Source organism: Dicentrarchus labrax, unplaced genomic scaffold (genome assembly GCF_905237075.1).
Source record: "Dicentrarchus labrax unplaced genomic scaffold, dlabrax2021, whole genome shotgun sequence".
NCBI classification, from domain to species: Eukaryota; Metazoa; Chordata; class Actinopteri; family Moronidae; genus Dicentrarchus; species Dicentrarchus labrax.
The window spans coordinates 3,045,732-3,067,459 of NW_026136706.1; the positions used below are offsets into that span (position 1 = coordinate 3,045,732).

Below are 21,728 nucleotides of genomic sequence, written 5' to 3' on the forward strand. Positions count from 1 at the left end.
CAGGTCTGAGCAGCATTAACTTTTCCAGTTTCTGGCAACGCACCGATCAAGCCAAATCCCTTCAAACAGCGGGAACTCAGAGCTTTCCTCTGTCTTTCTTTGAGCCCTTTAACCTCTCAGACACAGCTGACGGAGTAGCTGCCAGTTCACACAAAGAGCGTCCTCAGCGCCCTATGACGGCATCCTCAGCGCAAGCTCAGCACTCCCCCTCCCCGGCTTGTAAACAGGGCTTTTTTCATTAAAGGAAAGAAGGGAAAGGCAGAGGAAATAACCCAAAACAGCACACAATGTGTGGGAGAAGGAGGCAGCGCACATCAATCTAAAGCCGTCTCAGCTGGGGGTCACTCTGAGGTGAGGCACCCCCCGGGGAGACTGCTCTCCAGGCCGGAGCGGGAGGCTGGGGAGTATCTCCTTGACGGACCTGGCCTGTTCTCCATCAAGCTGAACCCGTTAGATGTGTCTGCGGCCTTACGGAATGACACACAACATTTTCCCATTTGAACCGCGAAGACAGCAAAGTTATTTAAGACACAGATCGGCTTAAAAAGGCCAGAGGTAAATTCTTCTTGAGGGACCTTTAAAATAATTCCTGTTTAAAATAATTCATGTCCCTAAAAACGTTTATAACCATCAGCATGGAGGTTTATTAAATAAACAACTGATATCCATTAGTTTCATAGTGACATTAATAGCGGGAAAAGTTTACAACAGCTCTGAAAACATGTGGCCCGTTTCAGACTTAACTGCAGGAAACAGCGAACATCCCTCTACTTTCCCTACACGTGTGTTTGCATTACAAAGCAGACCCATTCTTCGTATTTTAAAAGTCTGGTGACAGGTGAGAATAAACTGTCAAAAACATTTGGTCCGCCCGAATGTCGCATTAAGACGTGAATCTGCGGGCGAGTGGGTTTTTATTCAACCTCTGTATACTGTACCATCTGAGATAAGGCTTACTTACATTTGTTTAGCTTCAGCAACAGTTGAATCAAAGGTCGACTCTCACTAAAGCCCCGTAAACATCCTCTGAGTGTTACTGAAGCTCAGTTAAGGGCTGATACTTTTAAAGCTGGAGATTTTGAAGGAGCTCAGCAGACTGTTGGTGGCGTTCGTAGCGCAGGGCAGAGCCTCTTAAGTGCAGGCCCCTGCGCTCTCAGGTCATCTATCCCGATAAGATAAAACGTTAAGACTGGGCTGTTTATACACACACACACACACACACACACACACACACACACACACACACACACACACACACATACACACACAGCAACGGGGTCTTATAAACTCCAGTCTTGTCTGGCCTCTTTCTTCGGGGCAGGATTCAGAGTGGAAACCGTCTCACTCTGGGAATTTGTTTTAAAGCACTAACAAGAAGCAGCTGTGAAGCAGGTCAGAGGGCCTCCGACCAACCGCCCCCTCCCTCCGTCCGATAATGCTGCATTGCTCTTTCTCTTTTCCTGAAGTGACCCTCATTTTACGGTCTGTGTTTTACGAGGAAAAGATGCATTTGATTACGGTTTTTATGTGTGACATTTAATATTTTCTATCTGTCCCTATAACAGCAGTGTGTGTTGGCTGGCGCTCTCTTACACTGTGGGATTAGTTCAACACACACACACTATCTTGTTTCAAAAGGTGTCTTGTCTTGTTATGGTCTCAATCTCTAGTTTCAAGTCATCTTTCATGCAGCATGAAGTTCATTTTGTAAATTATCCACAAACACACTCATGTCAGCACTACCTGAAAAAGGATGACTCCTAATATCACAGTGATTTAAAACCCTGGTTGTTTTACACAGAGTAAGGCTCAGTATGAAAAGAGGCAAAGACAGGGAACCACAAAAATGCATTGTTCCCTCATACCGGTCTGATGGATCTGTTATACAAGGCTGGAAGGACTGAAGTGTAGGTTTGGGGACAGGGAGTGCTACTGGTTACTGGTCAATTCAATCACCAGTTTTCCTACCTGTCCGTTGTGGCTGAGATAAGAAAAACAGTTAAGAAGACTGCCTGAAGCGAAGAGAGTCGGTTCATACTGTGATAAGCAAAGAGGAAAGGAAGCAGGAAGAAGAAGGCTTGGGGAAGAGGCCATGGGTCAACAATGGCCTGAATTATTAGGGCCACAACCTCTGGGATGCCAGGATTACTAAATGGCCCTCGAGCTGAGCAGTTTGTGAACTAAACTTTATCTCTTGTGGCAATATATATATATATATATTTAGTTTTTTCCAGATACAAAGGCTTATTAGTCTGACATATAAAACTGCACTAAATCCTTTATATCAGAGCTAAATAACATTAATCAGTGGTTCATTCACTGGCAGGGAGATCTCTCTCCCTCTCCTCCCTGCAGCTACCTTTGGCAGTAAGGGTGGCGCTGTGAAAGCAGCCCGGAGGGCAGCTGATATGTTTACTTGGCCTTAATGCAAGTATGGAAGTCAAATAAACAAGGGGTCCTATGAGTAACACATGTCGCTTTCATCAATCCCTCGCTGGCAATAGGGTCGAAGCGTTTATAAAAGAGAGGGATTTGCGACATTGAAAGAGAAAAGGAGCTTGCTCTGTGTTAGTCTACATGTCTGTCTTCATTAGATTGTGTGCAGGCAAATGGAAAAGCTCAATGGCTGAGTGGTGGAAAATGGCAAACACAGAAAACAATTAGCCTACAGGATAAATGACACCTGAGCTTGTGCACAAATCACAGAAAGTTTGTTTTTCTGCGAAGCAGTACTCGTAATCCTGTGCATCTTCGCTTGTATGTGCACACGAGTGTAATGCGAACGTGGTTCTTGACAGTTGACAGCAGGCCGGCAGAAGCCTCTGAAGGCTCCAGAGACAAGAGCGAGTGGCCAGGACATTACTCAGCAACAACAAACAACAGCCCTTGAGATAAGGAATCGTTTGTCACTGGGGCTGCACTGACAAACAGCATGCATTGTGTGATAAAATTAGCCAACACGCCGCTTCCCCTGTGTGACACAGAGAGTTGAGTCACCTCGGGGTAAGCCAGTGGGGGAATCTCCTTTATCTGACAAACACTGTTATGGATATGGGCAGGAGGAAGGGCTCTCAATCATGAGGAAGTTGCTCCTTGTAACTTTTATTTACACTATAAATACTAACAACACATCTTAATAAAGTAAGATAACTGATTTAATCCTTCAACAAATGAATGAATGAAAAATAAATTGTTGAAGTTATAACTCAGTTGTTTTGAGTGAACTTAAATTTGTGCAGGATTTAAAGTATTGGTGACTTAATTCTAGTTTGTTCCACATTTTCTTTAAGTTGCCTTTATATCATTACAAAAATGTAAACCCCAAAATGAATTGCCATTTTGATAATTGATTAATTCAAAAACACACAAAACGTCAGCTGCTTTGACGGGTAATGTAATAATTTGCTTTAGAGGAAGAAAACTGAGCAAATTAAATTTAAATGGTAACATTTGTAAAAAGAAAAAGCATTGAAGGTAGTCTTACTTTAGATAAATAACACATTTTAAATATGTTTGGAGAAATGCTACATATGAGTGTAATATACTTACTTATTTTAAGTTCAATTAACTGAATGAAAATGGTACAATGAATATGATTTACCCAAGTTACCTTAACAATAAATACTCAAGTTAAGTGTAAGTTTTTCCTGCTTGAATTGTTGGAGACAATACGTTTAAACGGTTGTAAAATTGTATATATGTGTGTAAGGGTTTGGCTTCGAGTTGAATAGTAATTATGTTTTATCAGTTTAAATTATGTTATGATGAAATCAGGCAATAATGAATGACAACAAGATAGGAAATTAAACCAAACTGGTTTAATATAATTAGGATTTTATCGTACATCTAAAAACATTTTCACACTATGGATTCCAGTTTAATGATGTGATTCTATGAGCTATTTATTAAAACACAATTTTAGGATTGTTGTGATGTTTGAGATGTTTTCACTCCTCTGTTTAACATTTGCACAGTTACAAACATTCACACTGGGAATCTGCCCAGTTTAACCACAGACCTCTATTGATGACCACTGAGCAACTCCACTGGAGCATTTGGCTCCAGGGAGTGCCTTGCTCAAAACCACAATTTCAGTGTTGGGGAGTAACTACATGTAATTTATCTAGCAGTTTAACTATATTTTGCAGTAGCTAGCTGGTAGTTTATCTACATTCATATTTGCATAGTGATTCAGTTGGACTTTTTTGCCATTTTTTGTGTAGTTAACTATGGAAATTACAAAACAATCTGGGTATTTTATTTATTTTTTGGTTTATATATGACCTGTGAACAAGTTGGCACTTTTGTTTGCATGTGTGTAGTTGGAACTACTTTTTCTAAGTAGATTTAGTAAACCAAACTAGATTTCCCTCTACAGGCTAGTAAAATTCCCCACTACTGCACATTTTCCTACAATAACTAAATATAAGAAAAAGCACTGTGTTGCACATAATCATGTATATCTGATGTTTAAAGCAGGCAGCAGCATCCAAAGCCAAGCTCTAATTGCTAATAGGATTGCATACTGAGGGCCATGCTTGCCATGTCTGGAGTAAAGCCCAGGAGTCAATTGAGAAGTTATGTTCAGACACTCGGAGCAATCTCATTGGTAAACACTGCCTCCATATCTCTGCTCTCTGCCCTTAAAGATCCTCTCCACACAGGTATTAAGACCTATATACTAATGGTCTTCTTTAAACAATAATGTGTGTCTGATATTTCCACATTAAAATCCTTAAAAAGACATCTACTCCTTCTATCTCATTAAAAATGACAGAATCTAGTAATTCTCATTTCTAAGGTTTTGCTGCCAGACACAAGTTGTCTCCTACTTCACTGTAAAGCCAACTCTCAGTGACTGTGCACTGGTGGATCACACTTGTATAAGTTGCATACTGCACCAGAATTGACTTCCAAACTATTATGTCACAAATCATGCTCTTAGCCCCTTAAAATCTGATTTTCAATGAGCGCAGAGAAACTTTCCACTGTCAGCAGATGAATGTGAAAACAGTCTTCTAGTGTCAAACTAGTTTATAATACTTTTACAAGACTTTACTTAAAAGTATTTTTTTAAGGAATACTCGCTGTATGTTTTGCTTTTTATCCAGATGAAAGCCAAACCAGATTAAAAGTCACCTGACATTTAAACACACCAAAGTCCAAATCATTTGCCTGTGATTTTTAACCTTATAATTCTTCTCACTATCACTAAGCTGATGACACTATAATGCCAACACCATTAGTGGCTGCAGCACATAAGGAGGAAGTTAGGGTGGCGGCCCCACCCTCCTCCTTACGTGCTAAGCTTTTGGTGTTGCTGACTTCTCGTGTATGTGTTTAAGAGGGTATTAGTGCTCCAAGCAGAATTCCTCTTTGCTGGCTTGATTCTTTGAGCAGGGGCATTTCCAGACTTTTTTGACTGGGGTAGCACAAGTGGGGCACTGACTTCTGCAGGGGTGGCATGAAGAAAGTGTCTCACCTTCTCAGTCATTTCCAATTGATGCAATTCCAATATTGTTTATGGAAATATTCTATACACTAGGCGTTTTCCATCCATCCTGTCTTTGTGACGTCCTAAAGAGCAGAGATGTATTTGCTAAAAATGGTAAATTGTTGTGTGAGGTACACCACTAATAGCACAGATTTGTAACTACTAAATTTAATAGATTTCTGTACCACATTAGACGCCACATTATCTTTATTATAAAAGTCCTAATTTATGATAATCACTAGATTGGGGGCATTATCAATCAATAGGCTGTCAAAGCTATGAAAGGCCATTAGTGATCACAAAAGATCTAGCTGTCAAACAAGAGACTTCAATTTGAGATGAAGCAATTGCAGGTGAAGGGTGAAATTACTCCTCTGAAGATTTCAACGGGGACGTAAAGCACAAGGGTTATGTCACTGACAGTTTCCACTGTTCATATGGAATAAGTAAAAAGGAAGTGACTCTTATATGAATCTACTGGATTCCAATCGACTCAGTGAACATTCCCTCTGCATCTGGACTGCATTGTGTGTTAATTTGCTCTACACTACACAGATATGCCCTTACAGTGTTTCAGCAAATATGTCAAAACAAGCAAATGTCAAAATAGAAGAATATGATTCCACACTGAGGCATATGATCAAAAAGTTAAAGGCTGCTTCGGGGGGGTCAAAGCAAATGAAAAATAGAATGGAAATGGCGATGACAGCGATACAATCAAGTAGTTGAAAATGTAGCTAAAGCATGCAGGTTTTGATTAAAGCCTGAACTCCCTATATCCCCCCGGTCCCCATGCAACCTGAAACTAAAAGAGAAGCAGGCAACTGAGCTGTGATTGCAGAGATGGGGGCCTCATTTGTAGAAAAGTTAAAAGCACAATTGTTGTGCATGTGAAAAGAAAAGGAATGTAGGGTGCAGTGTTATTTCTCCTGTGAGTCGTCCAGTTTCATACAAAATCCTTGATGTGTGCCTTTAAACCGGTTGTAACCATCACCATTTTGTGACATAGAGGTTGAATAATGTGAATCTGCACCCAGGGATGGGAACCAAGAAGCGATTCCAGTTGAGGAACTGGTTCCAAAATTGTCTGATCCATTGGAATCGTACACCTCCAACCAATTCCAGCATGTTTGTCTGATGTGCCTTTGCTGCTGGAAACTTGTAACAAGGAGTCATGGCGGAGAAAAAGAAACGGTCCAAAGCGTGGCCGCGTTTTAGAAAGAAACTTTAGCTCTACTCCTTTTCTACACTGTGTTCAGACTCAGAGAATAATAAAAAAGTTCTGGTGATGCCGAACACCTGCGTAGGCCTTCTTATTTTCAAACAGAAGATTGGTCAGGAATCAATAAGGGAGTGGACAATGGGCCCGATATTCAAAACTGAGAATTGGTAATGAAAACCTTATCATCCCTATCTGCACCATCATAGCTTAGACAATAAAAACATACAACATTTCTGATTATAAAATCTGTACTGTATTATTACAACATGTTTTGGTGACCCATACTTAAAATATGTTGACTATAGAGCTTCATACTGTACGAGTGTACTCTGTCATTGAGCTCATTTCTAGACTGAAGTACTGCCAGAGAGCTTCCATCAACATACAAAATGAAACATTTGGGGAATAAATTGAAGACACTGTCAGTTAAGTATTTCTTACTCAGACTACAACAGTGATGATAACAGTGGGATTTCATCATATCTTGACATTTTGGAGGGCTCAAATAAGACGGCCGAAAATGGGAGAACGTTGCATACTCTATCTCAGTCTTAGTGACGGCGCAATTGAGTGGCGACATGGTGAAGCAATTACGGTGTGGATTTGTGCCAAACTCCAGACTCCAGAGCAAATCCAGGGTAAAGTCGTGTACACTTATCTTGATTCAATTCAAAAAGGGAAAAAAAATCGCCTGGTAAGTTCTCTTTACAGTCTGTTTCCAGTGCTGAATTCCATTTATTAAACCTAGAAAATGGTGTTGTTTTATATGTCTTAAAGAATCCCCTAAGGGAATTTCTGCTCAGCTTTTATGTACTAAACAAACAAATGACTACAGACTGACTTATCATATAATTCTTTCACTATTTAGTTTGGTTTTCCATTCAATAGAAACAAACAAACCAAAACCATCTGGCTCCTTAGGTCGGGGATGGTCTTCTTAGAGTTTAGGCATTGTGGGTTTTGTTTTTGCAAGGCCTTGATTAGACAGCATTTTCCCTTTGCCTTGCTTCAAAGCCCCAATCTAAGAGCACATTGGTTTTTTAACAGTCCCTGCCTGGCTCTTGATAATGACCCACATGTGGCAGAGTTGTGATCTTCATCAACCAACTCTTGTTCTTTCTGTGGGGAAAGGGTGCCACATGCTGCCACTGTATTATTCTTAATCTTTCCTTTAAATGCACCACATTAAGCACTCACAACAAACACCATGTGAAGTGAGACTGTATGCTGTGGTTTAGGAGAGGGGGGAATGATTCATGACTCCAGAAAAGGCTATAAAGAGGGTTGAGATTTTTGCGGCTTCAGCTAGATCCAGCGTAGAATTTCAGATAACGTAACCACTCGTTTCCACCCATCTCTCTAAACCAGTCATACCCCAGGGGGTACTTCTGCAGTTGCAAGAGGGATATGTGGAGTAACTCAACTAAAAAGATAGAAATCCCAATTTAGCCCACACACCAGCATTGGGGTGCATTTTCTATGTCAGGACACAACACCGCCCCATTTTCAATACCAGTTGACACTCCGGAAAAGCTGTGAATCTTCCACATTTCCCCATGGATTGGTGATAGCATGTCTTCTTGTGTGGTGTTGTAGGTGTTATTTGCAGATGTTAGCGTGCCACTGTCCCACCAATATAAAGATAACTTTTCACAACAAGACATTTCCTGGTGAGGAGGGAAACACTGTATAAAAAGAGACCGGATCTTTAGGTGAAGGAGCAACTGACGAGACGGTCGTCCCAAGAAAAAGGGACAGCATTAGTTGTTTGTTAAAATGCCTTGTGCTATGTATATTTACCTGGCAAAAACTAAATCAAATACTGTGTTAGATACATTTTTGTTTTGTTAAAGCGTACTACCCTTTCCAGAAAGGGGCCCTGTGGAGTTTTCTTGTAAACAGACAAAACTTGTCTGTTTATATTGAGGGTTACTCATCAAAAGTCATTGAGTGTATCCTCGAGGTCTCACAAACCTTGAGTACATTCCTCAGAAAACAATTGCCACATAAAATATTTTAAATTTCGTATTGGTTTTATCCTTGTTTACTAGCTCACAGTCTTCTTCTTCACTTTTCTGGTGCACATCTTGGCATGTTACAGCCACCTGGACATCAGTGGAGTAGTGTGAAACGTATTGGTTGGACTGTGTATTGGGTCACCCACGTGCACGTGCTACCTTATGTGCATGCACAAGATAAACTAAACGGAGACCTACTCATCGAAAAGCAGTTCCATAGCATTACTAGAGGTCTGCAACTCCACAGGACCCTTTAATTAAAAGGATTAGTTAAAGACGAGGGACCATATGAATTCCAGCATGTGCATCTACCAGGCTAGAATGATGGAGAGACCAAGCAGGAGGGGAGCCATGATTGAGTGTTTCTTCTGTACAAAGACTCTATTTAAAGCAAACCACTCGGGCATAGGGGCTATAGAAACGGAGCTCTGTTTCTATAGCGATAGGCCAGCCCAAGCCATCTGATCTCCCCCTGTCAGACCGCCACTTGTCAGCTCCTATTAGGGCCAGCGGTTGCCTCTGCTTACATGTGGTACCCATCACCCCAGACCATGAGGTAGCAATCCTGTTTGGCTGCCGCAGCGCCTTGGCCCCAGGGACGCTCGGTTCACTCAGTCCTGGAATCACCTCAGGTTATATGTGCCGTGTTATGACAGCCTAATGGTGCTAGTAACTGTGTGGCAGTAGAGTGAATAGGGAAAGGGAGGAGAGAGAGAGAGAGAGAGAGAGAGAGAGAGAGAGAGAGAGAGAGAGAAAGTTAGAGAGTGAGAAAGTAAGACAGAGGTTATTAAGCGTATGCTTGTCTTTCACACAGATCAGGGTTTTAGCAAGGTCTATATTAAGCATGGGTGGAGGACAGAGCAAAAGAAGGATGTGCAGCTTTTAGGGAAACAATGAATTATTAGAATGGAATGTTTTAGGGATTTTGATTTGAACTAAAATCAGGTCAAATAATATCTTCAACCTGTAGCTCTGTTTACTAAAATTCAGTCAGGGGTCTGAGGTGTTGCCTTCAGCAATAATTGCTCAAATAAATAAGGAAAATATTCCATTAAAGCCGAAACACAAATTTTTCATAAACTCCTTGTAGAAAGCATTCAGAAATATTCAGAACTAGGGTAGTTTTGCGAGCTGCTCTGGTTGCCTGTTGGGTGTGTGGAGAGGTGAGTCACCCAAAATGAAAACCTTGTATTATTGTTGTTACACCATCTGCCACACAGCCAAGTTCTGGGGCAATTACACTGTCTCTACAGCTATGACAAGCTGCCGAAGCTAAACACTAACCAGTCAGGATAACACACACACACACACAAACACACACACACACACAGATATACGCACAAGGCTCATTTCACAAAATCACAGGCCATCTAGTATTGACTTAACTTAATGCACACCTGCAAAAACAGCTCTGTTGCAGCTTCCCTTGCATGACTTAGTTGATTTATTCTGACAATGCAATAAGACGCTGTACAAGACACTAAATAAAGCCTTCACAAAAACTTTCTTCTCACCTTTCAGCCAGCAAACAAGAACCAAAAAAATGTCCTTGATGGCTTCTGAATGACCTGATTCAAGAAAACACCAAAGCTGGCTTAAAAAACGCATTTCTGCTTGAAAAAAGACTTAATAATTAAAGGATTATCAAAAACGTTGCAAATTCAAAGTCTGTCGATCGACTAGTTGACTAATTCTGCTCATTGTTTAACCTCATTTGTTTGAAATAATCTCACCTGCCATAAAACCCAACCAGTCCTAAATCATGTTAAAATGTCTTGATGAAAAATTAACCTCCATTAAGGTTTTTGGCACCTGTCGCTTCAAGTTAAAGTGCATTTAAAAGTGAAAGTGAAAAAAACCCAAAGCCTCGGCACATTTATTCAGACTGAACACACAACTTAATAACCTGTTGATGGATAGTTTAGCAGTGTCCATATATTTGACCCTACATACTCCTTGGAACATTTATAACTTAGGTCAACATTTGCTCATGTCTGTCATTATGGCTCACTGTGCAAGTACCCGGTCTGGATGTTAATTACCAAAGTTGTTATGAGATGGTTTTTGCATTAAATGTTCCAAAAGTCGAGATGATTTTATGAAGTGATTTTCAGTCTGTAAAGGGAAGGGTCCGCAGAGTTTTGGCAGCTTGTGCCAACCCCCAACCCCCCTCGTCTTTCGGGCCCAGACGCCTATAAGTCTCCACCAGTAGAGCTGGTCTGGCCTCACGGAAGGAAATATTACTTGGAGCGGAGCACTAATTGGCAAACACCCAGACACCCCACAAGTGCTAATGAACAGGCAAAATGGCCACGGCAGAGAGGGAGTGAGAAATCCAGAACGAGGCTGCGGAAGAGGGGGTCCAAAGACTCACTGAGGCTCTCTGTGAGCCCTCACCCTCTGTCCGGGGCTTAGGGCTACTTCCTCCTCTATAATTAAGGGGTTATCCCCCTGCACAATGGAGAAATTAAACTGTAAAACCTTGCAAGGTAAATTACTGCTTTTCCTCAGAGTTAGAGGAAGTGTCTTGATATGTAAACAATACCCCCTCTTCAGCTGAGTACCCGCTCCCTCTCCCTCTCTCCCTCTCTCTCTCCATCACCCCCCTCGCCTCCCCCTGCATCCCTCTTTGTTCCGTGGGAATTTCAGATGGGCCAGATTCTCTCTAAGACTACAACTCCGCTGAATAAAGAGGATTTACAGTACCTTTATTGCTTCAGCATCTCAAACCTGTTTTGCCAAAGCTAACACTCTGAGAATGTGCTCTGCACTCATGCAGAAAGAATACACAGATGCACACACATTCTTGCCAGTGCACATGTTTATAAAATTTCATCAGTTTAAGCTGAGCTACACATGCTACTACAGGTTTTTTTGCAAGTCAAGATGGTGACAAATAAATATGAATGCAAAATGTCCAAGCTATCTGTGGGGCTCCAAAGCGTTTAAGCCCTGGGGATGTGTGCATTGACTGTTATGATATGCTTTGCATGTGGGAGTTAAATTACCTGAGTGTGCGTACAGAGGAGGCTCCGTGCCACAACATGCCAGACGTTACAACTGTTTACCATGACAGTTGATGCCGACCTTCTAATCTCTGATAAGACAACGATCTGGCGACGGGTTTGTGTTAAGCCTCCAGGGTCAAGAGGCTACATTTGAATACTCTTTGTAAAATATGAACAAAGACGCAAATCTAGAGAAAAAGACGTGTTTTCAAATTTCACATTGGGTTTATAGTTGTGCATTAAGGGGTTGGGTTGAAGCCTTGGCATAGTGAATGACAGAATGTAATTATGGCATAATAACTGAAGATATATAGAACCCATTTTCATTCAGATATATTGAGGTCAGAGGTCAAAGGATCCCTTTTGAAAATAGCCAGTTCAGTTTTTCAATTACCAAAATGTAGCCTAACTTTAGAGCGTTACTCAGCCCCTTCCCAACTTGCTAACATGACATTTGTTATTGAACAATGGAAATGACATAATGTAAAAAAATTACTGTAGGGAACATAACTAACGCACAATATGGCCACATCACATACAGTACGATACATTCATTGCGGTGGTGCAAGCAACAGGAGATATCCAACGCTGACTTATAAATCAAAACCTTCCCGGTAGGCATCTGAGGCCACAGTAAACCCCTTGTGTCAAATATAAATACAGCTTTAGAGTGGATGTACTCTTGGAAGGGTATTACTGTGTACATTGTATGTGAATGTAAGTATAGGGCTGACTGATGGTAATGATAGTTTTCATTATTGAGTAATCTGTTCTGAAAAATGCCCATCTGAAAATCTAATCTGAAAATTACCGACACAGTTTCCCAGAGTCAAGAGCGTCCTCATTGTTATTCGTTAGACTAACAGTTGAAACAGCATAAATGGCATTTTTTGGGGGCATTTTTGCCTGATAAATGACTTGAATGTAACTTGTAGAGTGATTGTATGGGCTTGTGAGACAGTAAGTGCGGAATAATAGATGGTTTTCCTTTCAACTTGCTGAGTTGAGACAATTCTACAACAAATTATTGGACAAAATGTGGGATGTTGGTGGTCAAGCTGACGATCGGTCTGCTTGCAGTACTTTGCACGCCAGTTCAACGTCTGCCGTGAACATGTCTGTATTCGCTGCTGTAAGGGGGGGACGACCCCGCTGCTCTTTGAAGCCGGAGCCAAAAATTCTCAGGCTTAGCTAACACCGTTGGGGAAATCACCTGGCAAACAAAACACAACAGGCTTACACGCTATACCAACACACACACACAGGCTTTCATTCGACAAACCCTTTTCATTCGTAGACTGTTTATTAGACAGCTGCCTCCTTCCACTTACGTAATGAAGCCAATCCAAAGTGATGAACCTCGGAGAGTAATTATATCTTCATAGAACAAAACTTTAATTCTGCACTTACGGATGTTTATTTGACAGAACTGTGTTTGAGGGTATTTTCATTGTTGGTATCTGTGAAAGAATTAAAGAATGTCTTTGAACACCATAGGCTTTAAAGTCTAATGCTTTGTTCATCTGCAACTGGAACGAAATATCACAAGAGGCTTCTCGTTTTTATCACACATCCTCTTAGCAACATTTATCGCTTGGTGCAGGGCCTGAAATTGGCCAACACTGCGTACCGCCACCTCACCACCTCACCTCCACCACCATCGAGGTCACCGGTATTTAAAGGTTTACAATTAAAGTTAAAAATTGTCTGAAAATAACTACTTTGATGCCCCAAAACCCCTCCAGCAACTTCAGTTTTTGGACCTCAGTATTTCTAAAACCCTGCCTACAGCAATGCTGGTGAAACACCTGCATAACTGCGTCTCTGTGTAACCTTGTAGCGAGCTTAACGCCAGAAAACAGCACTGAAAATGCCCTTGTAAAGAAGGATAGGAGATAGGAGATAGAGTTAGGGTTATGGTTATGTTGTGTTTAGGGTACTGGCACCTTTTTTGGTCCAATTCAGGCACTGGCTTGGTGTTATTTACTGCATAATTTCATGACTCTCAGGTTGCCCATTACACTTTTCCATATCCTGACTGATGTAATCACAAAAACAAAAGTCACAATGACACTTTATCCAGCTGATATCTTGCAGGATCTACTTTGCAGCATGTTTACCACCATCTTCATGAATCTGCTAGAAATGGCAGTGGAAAGCACTTGGGTGAAAGTATCAGCCAAGGGGCAAATGTAATGTCTGGGTAAGTGGAAATGAGGAGAATTTAAGACTCAAATCTGAGACATCCTGTTTCTAGAAACGTATTTGGCTTCTTTCATACCAAAAAAAACCCACTACCCTACCAACCTCTGCCAGGGATAGCACTCAATCATCTGTTGCTACCCAGCTGTTACAGAAGGACCGTCTTTATTCCCGTTTCTCCCGGCATATTTCTTGCAGCTGTATGATGAATGACATTACAAATCAGTTTTCCATATGGCAGCATTTTATTTGCTTTCTTTTTCGAGGGACCATGACAACCATGCAACGGCTTTATGACAGGATTTGCTGTGATTACAGAGCGGTGTAACTAATAGCAGCGCACTTTCTCACAAAGAATATGACACTGTAGGAAAAAGCAGCAGAAAGTCCTTTTTTATCCCGGAGTCAAGAACAATACAAGAACTGAGCAGGAAAACCAGCCTCCAGTTGGAATTCCTTCTTTATCCTATGTCTGACTAAATAGATTCTATTTACTAGCTTATCACAGCTGAGAGTCTTCATCAGGTGCCATACATGTGATACCATACCAAGACCATGACACCAAGAGCTAGCTCTGTTTGCTGAAGAAGACCATGAACTGTGAATGTGTATTCTATTCTATGTGTGACAAAATAATGTCAAGAAAAAGGCAATTCATTTGCTTTTTTTTGGAGATTTCATAAGGTGTCCTCAGTGTGGATCTTTGGTCATATGATAACAGCTGGTTGTATATTAGTAGGGTGGTCTTACAGGACATTTTAGGACACTCGCTTTCTCTCTGAGAGTAAGATGAGAAGATTGATCTCAAAGATGTGAGATGGCAGCTAGCTCGACTCTTTGGAAAGTTCAAAATTTCACCTACCAGCATCTCTACAGCTCACTAATAAATGTATCCCATGACCACTAACAACAGTTTATCTCTCCACCCAAGAAATACTTACAACTCCCCCGAAACCCACAAATTGTTGTTTTTACGTTACTGTAGGTGTATTTGTTTTTTTACTTTGGACAGAGCTGTCCTCCCCCTGCTTCCAGTCTTATGCTAAGCTAAGCTACTAGCTTCCTGACTGTAGCTCCATACTTCACAAACGGATGAGACTGTTGCCATTTTCATTTCATTCATGTGAGACAAAATGTCAACCTTTAACCCTGTCGCAGTTCAAGCATGGTGCTTGCAGGTTGTTGGTCTTCACTTGTTAAAGTGTGACCAACACAGAGGTCAGGTGATGAAACCTGAGCCAGAATCTCTGCTGACCTTTCAAATGAGATATTTTTTCACATATACTTCTTCTGATCTTTGACTTTGTAAGAGGCTGAAAATGTAGTTGGTGCCTGAATTACTCATAAGAAATTCACCAATAAACAGCAGGAGGCAAAAATGACACCAAGTTTGATATGTTTGATATTTGTTTGGGAAGACTTTCAGGTTTTCTTCTCTTTCACAACCAATCGTGTGCTGTGCATGGACAGCTTTTGTTTATTATACCTGCATCCACTGTATTTGCTTAAGCAACCTCGTATGCTTATTTTGCTGGTCGCACGGTTTACTGTGACTCGTCTGCATCCTGTCCTTGGAAAGAGGCCACAAGAGATGGCCGGTGTCACGGCCGCACACTCCGTCTGGAGAAAGATTCACCCTCCTGGGGATGTGACCGTTAAAATACATAGTAAAAGTTTATTTTTTCATAAATGTTTATGGAATTCCTCCGCCTCCGCTGCAAACCTAACCGCTGACTCTGCAGGACGGTTTGCTATTGTTTCTGGCGACGGCCATTTTATTTAAGAGTTTGAGCCCAGTTCTTTTCACTTAGTTTACCCACTGGCTGGCAGGTGATATGCATGAACAAGTCTGGCTCTATGTGCCCCAGAGCTCCCAGTGATTAGGCTAATTGCTAGCTAAATGCTAGCAGAGGCTTGAGAGCAGCAGCAGTGAAACCTTAGATCTGTAATTACAAAAAGCAGAGTTTCCCTCAGGAGGAGTTTCACTGATGGCAAAAATCAATTTCCTCCTCTTGTTTTCTGGAGCAGCTACAACACAATTACACCACAGCATTAATTGCAGAGACACCTTTTATCCGCTGGCTGACAACTGTGGCTGTTGGGGGTCTTAAGATCAGAAGTCATTTAATAAAACACCCTAACTTCCTCCCAGGAGGGATGTATTCTGATGCAAAGTTTTGGAGGTGTGATATAGTTTTATATATTCACGACTGATGCCTGACTGACTGCAGACATGCAATCCTCATCATGTGTGAGTGGGCTTCTTTTTTGCTCCGTGCGGCGTTGTGATTAATTCTTTTCCTCCAGCAGCGTTTCTACAAGGGCAGACCGCAGCTGTGTCTGCAGGCGAGGGGGGCAGGAGGGGGTGAGGGGATTCGAACCGGAAGAGCCTGACCGCAAACTGTCCGCCTCTAGACCAACTCAGCCATAGGAACCAGGCCTGTTTACATAAGCGCCTCCCGCCCGTGTTTACAGCTAGCACACATTTTTGTTTTACCACGTCTAAACTCCTCGGACGTTTATTTTGCTTCACTTGAACTGTGAGTGTCGGGGCTACATTAGCAGATGAAAGTAGCCGAGCGCGGCAGGCTGGTGGCTCAAGTCTGATGGGGTTACGCTGGGTCGGGGAGATTGAGAGTTCACAGAGTAGGAACGCACGGGCATGGACTTTCAACAGGTTCTTTAATAACACGCCTCTCGTCAAAAGAAAGCGGTTGCCTGAGGCGACACCTTAAAGAAGAGGCAAGAGCTAGGCACCTTATTGGGCTGATTCCCATCAGTCCAACAAACAAAACAGGCAGGAAGTGTCTTAGAGACCGGGGCATGGATTACACTCTGCATGCTGGGAAAGAGCTTTCTGTTTAAGAGAGGATGAAGCACAAAAAGAAAAAGGGAAGTACAAGCCAGGGAGAAGGGAGAGACTCGGGGATAGGGAGAGAAAGCTGGCTGACGGGGTGTTGGTTAATCCCCTAAAGCATCCATATATTGCCTCCACCTCCTCTCCCACTGCTTGTAAACGGCGAGGAATGTAACATGTTGTCTTTGGGCCCTGTGTGTGTAGACGCCTCTGGTACAGAGAGATTTATATTCACAGACGTTGCCCAAAGCATACCGCGTTGCTTTTTTAACTCTGGTGGCTTTGAAGAAAAGGCAGCGCGTTCCAAAGAAACAACCAATATCAGAAATGTCCTCTCATTTGAGCCTGATTTATTTTTCATAACCACATTAGAGACCTGCCAATGGCTGTCAGTCCTCCATTCATTCAACATGCTACAGGCAGGAAGCCTCAGAAAATACAATTTGAGGACAAGACTGCTTAATATTTGGTAAAACTGAGTGTGTGGTCAATACAGCGCCGATGCAATACTGGGTTCATTTTACCCAGTGCCAATGGGTAGAAACCACCCAACAGAAGGTTGTTTTGATCCAGTAACGCAGTACTGTACTGGGTAAAGTTAACCCAGTATTGTGTTGTTGCTTTATTGACCCCACATTGGGTACATTTTTAACCCAGTGTTTGTTAGTGTGTAAGACTGTGTTCTAAGCATTCACTAAAATAAACATTTGTCTTGAGAAATTCCTTTTCAAAACTAGGAAGACAAGTCTCTGTGGTGCTTTCAACTTGTTAAGAATTCCTCTGAACTCTATGGTTGGATTCAGCTTGGGGTTTCTTTGCTTACTTGTTTCAAGTAAACATAAAAAAGAATCCAGGGAACTTATTTATAATTCAGTTTGAAATAAATAATAATGATAATACATGTATATACAGTATATTGTGCTTCAGAATCATTGTGAACAATTGCTACCAAAGACGCAGGCTGCCTCCTGCTGCAGTTCCCTTCTCTTAATATGTAGGCCAGCACTTCTGTGATGAGAACGCCCTGTAATGAGTGATGATAAAGGCAGGAACTTCAGCGAGTACAAGAAGGCTCAAAAACCTGTGTTTTTGGCTTTTACGCAGCAATCAGCAAGGCCAAGAAAACAATGAGAAAACAAGATGTCCCCCTTCTGCTTTCACTTAGCATATCTAATCTTTAAATCCAGTCTTGGCCAGCCAGCTAACAAAATGAAACTCTACATAAGACCGGCAGAGAACAAGACGTGAGGATGGAAGCTGGGAGGGGAGTTGGAAAGCGACCAAGTTAACTGTTTATAAAAGCCACATGAATTAATGCAAGCACTGATCTCTGTAACCCAGATAGCCGCTCAGCCATTCAAGTTTTTGAGCAAGGTTTTTTTTTAGCAGGCTGGCTGGGAATATGTGAATATGTAAATGACAAAAAAATGGATTTAATGTTGCATTAGATGTATCCAGTCCCAAGTTGGGGCACATACTGGACATATCAGGCACAAAGGCTAGGTGTAAACTGACTCTGCAGATGATGAAGCAATATGTTTGCGAATAGAAGGCCATAAATTGAAAGTCATTCCGGGACAGAAACAATATCGGTCTCTCTTGAAGTCATTCTTGGAGGACAGCATTGAGTTCCTGATAGTGTGCGGCTATAGACCCTGACAGGAAAATAAACAACATTGGGACTTGGTCAATAGGCCTTCCTGTAAGCTTGTTGCTTGCAGGTCTTCTCAAGTATCAGGAAAGGCATTATTGATATGCTATTACAAAATGTTACTGTAGATGACACCTGATAGAGCTGATTCTTTCTCAACACTGGGGATACGAATATGTACTTTGGGCTGTTAAAAATGAAATATATGACATGTTTGGAGGGTTTGGAGCCAGGGGAGGTGTTTCTTGTATGTACAGCCTCGTAACTCGATCTACGGCATTTCTTTAAATAGGAAAGATACATAAAGTTGCATTGCACTGCACACTTAACCCACGAGTTGGCTTTGGTCAGAGAATAATTCACTCATCCGGATGTTATGGGTGGCTATTGTTAACTGCACATTTCTTTCTTTTTTGCTAATACTTCAGGCATCAGGAGATGAATTCTCTGATTCTTTCAACTAAGGTGGAGGGCCAAGGAGTTAAACCAAAAGGGGGCACAGGGATCTGGCATGAATGCGGTCATCCCTGCATAACCCTGGTCACTGAGCCCCCGGCCCCGGCCCCGCCTCCTCCACCTCCTCACCCCGGTCTGTGGAACCACAGCAGCGTAAGAGCCTCATTTAGGAACATAGAAAGAAAGGCAGAAATCTCTTTCTCAGGAAGATTAGTGGCTGTCCCTTTGGAGTAGGCCTGTGGACGGGCAGGGAGCTGCGAGAGGCGGGGGTCTATTTTTCTCTGGGACATTTTTCTCTGCCAGGGGGGGCCGTGACCCGCTCCAGAGCACCCTCCAAAGAAAGGCCCCGTGGTCAGTGCCGAGACCCCAGTGGAGACCCTTCAGACTCCAGCTCCATCTGAGACTTACCCATGATGGCCATGATTAACACACAGGTTCTTATCGCAAAGCCACGCTCTACTCCCTGCAAGACTAATTATACCAGACTTCTCCTCTTCATCCATCTACGCTGCAGTGACCACTCTGAGTCAGACTTGCAGCTGATCCATATTCACAGGGAAAAACTGGAGGTCGGGTGATTTAATGCTGTATTCTTGTTTGAGTAGAAGTGAGACGGCAAGTGTTGACAAAGGTGAGGAAATTTTTTTGTGGCGCCTCTCATTGGCTTCCTCCTCAGATATATCAAAGCTGTGAATAATTATCTGTGGACAACGTGTTTTTTATGCTGAAGAACATCAATCTCTGTCCTGAGTTCGCAAGCTACAGCCAAACTCTAAGAAAGATGAATATAACACACTGGTTAGGCAGAAATAATCAGAGTGTTACCGAGCTTGTCTGCTCCACTGGCCTCGTACAGTCAACACCAAAGTGAGGGATGATGGAAAAATTCTCTTTGGCAAACTTTCTCAGAATATAATAAGGGCCGTAAAACAACAAGTTGGCAGATTTGTGTTTGAAACCGTCGCTCTTCCTCAGTCGAGGCCAGAGGAAGGCAGCAGAATACAGCACATCTGAGCGTCCGTACGCTACTTTGTGGTGTGAAGTTGGGAGGAGGGGGTGCATCAATCACAGGTATTCCTTTGAAACCATGAGATGTTTTACAATCCTGGTAGTGGGCACCTAATCTGAACACATGTTACTCTGACATGGTAAAGCACAAGCCGACACAGACTCGTAAATCCCGGGGGCCTGGGAGTCAGGTTGCAGGGGCCGAGCCTGTGGAAGCACGCCCTTTAGCTGCGAGACAGATGCAGGCTGTCACACAAAATGTGGGTGCCCATTAAAAACCATTAACGAGGTCCTGAGAAAGAAGCCGGATTCCTATCATATGGACTGGACCTAACAGTGCACTTTTTTCTTCATCAACACACTTTGCTTTAGAGGCCAGACACACTTCCATTATGTCTTTGCACTCAGAGACACAGACAGGTTCAACAGGGCAAGGCATGTCTCCATGAAACACAAGCAAAGTGAGCTCTCATGAAACAAGTTATGAGATTCGTGGCCAGCTGACACAAAGGATTAGGGTGAACATGATGTTCTCAGGATGTTTCCTCTTAAGTTACACTATTATGTTGTGCGGTTTCATTGTCAAGCTTAAACGCTATAATGCACTCTGCATGGTTCGGAGTGCTTTGCAATTCTGTTTCAAATACAAAATATAAATAAAAATAATAAAAGAGGACCTTTAAGTAAGCAAGTTTGTGACATCTTACAAAGATTGTTTGCAAGCTACTTGATTTATTCACATTTGCCCCATATTTTTGCTTCCACATGCATATTAATTTGAGAACCGGTTCAAATATAAAGAAGGAGTAATCAAATTGAAAACAAAAGCAGAATTAAAAGTATCTAATGGCACACTAACGTCCTACTTTTACTGTTCCCGTGTGACAAAGTGAGCTTTGTGATGGCAGGCCACCAGGTCCTTCATTAAACTGTAAAGCAACTTGAATGATAGGTTCCTGCGGTGGCCCCTCGCATGATGCCAGTGTGTCTTCCTGAGGGGTTTCAGTGTCCAACAGCCGGCTCTTACCAGCAGGCGTTAGTAATTTATAACTCTGGATACCTCAGAGGCCTGAACAAGGTCCTCAAACCTCGTTATGAGGAGTTTTCATCACACATTCACTAATGAAAACATGAGCTCTCATCTTTAAATTATGACCCCTTTATAGCGGGATTTTGCAGACCCTGCACCCTATGTTTTACCTCACAAGCACAAATAACCCCTGATGGGTGCAGACTACTTTTTTTTCAGTGGTGCAAGGTTATGGAAATTCAACCCCCTACAGCCTACATGACACACAATGGTCATAACTGTGTAAATGACTGAATAATTTATGCCATGGCAAGCACAATATTTTCTTCTTTGCTGGTTTGAAAAACTTGCGGCCTCTTTGTGGAGGTGCCAGGGAGGGCGCACTGAAACGTCCTAGTTTCTCACCCCGCATCCCTAAACAATTAATGCTCATGGCTCATCTTGTGGCAGGCCACCAAGCCCATCATTAAGCAGAAATACCGCTAACGCCACAATGTCATACGACATCTTCTTAGCATTTCAAAGGTGTTACCCTCCTCCCAGCCTTTATCCAAGGCCTCTGATACACCATGTTGTCCACTGCTATGCCAGCCTCTTTTAGTAATTTATGAAATTTACACTCGGGAGGTGAGAACAAGGTCTTTCGACCTCATTATAACATTTTTTCATTACCCATTCTCTGACATCTCTGAAACATGCAGCCCCCATCTCTTGGTCTAACTCTTTTCATGTGCCACCCAGCTACTTATGTGAGTAGCCATAATGTTTCAGTTCACTGCTCT

At 42.2% G+C, this 21,728-nt stretch overlaps 1 protein-coding gene across 1 annotated transcript in view; it reads right to left on the reverse strand.

Annotated features, from left to right (window-relative positions):
• gli2a (GLI family zinc finger 2a) overlaps nt 1–21,728 on the reverse strand; it is an 84,366-nt gene that overhangs the window by 43,254 nt on the left and 19,384 nt on the right. The gene's annotated exons all lie outside the window — the stretch shown is intronic.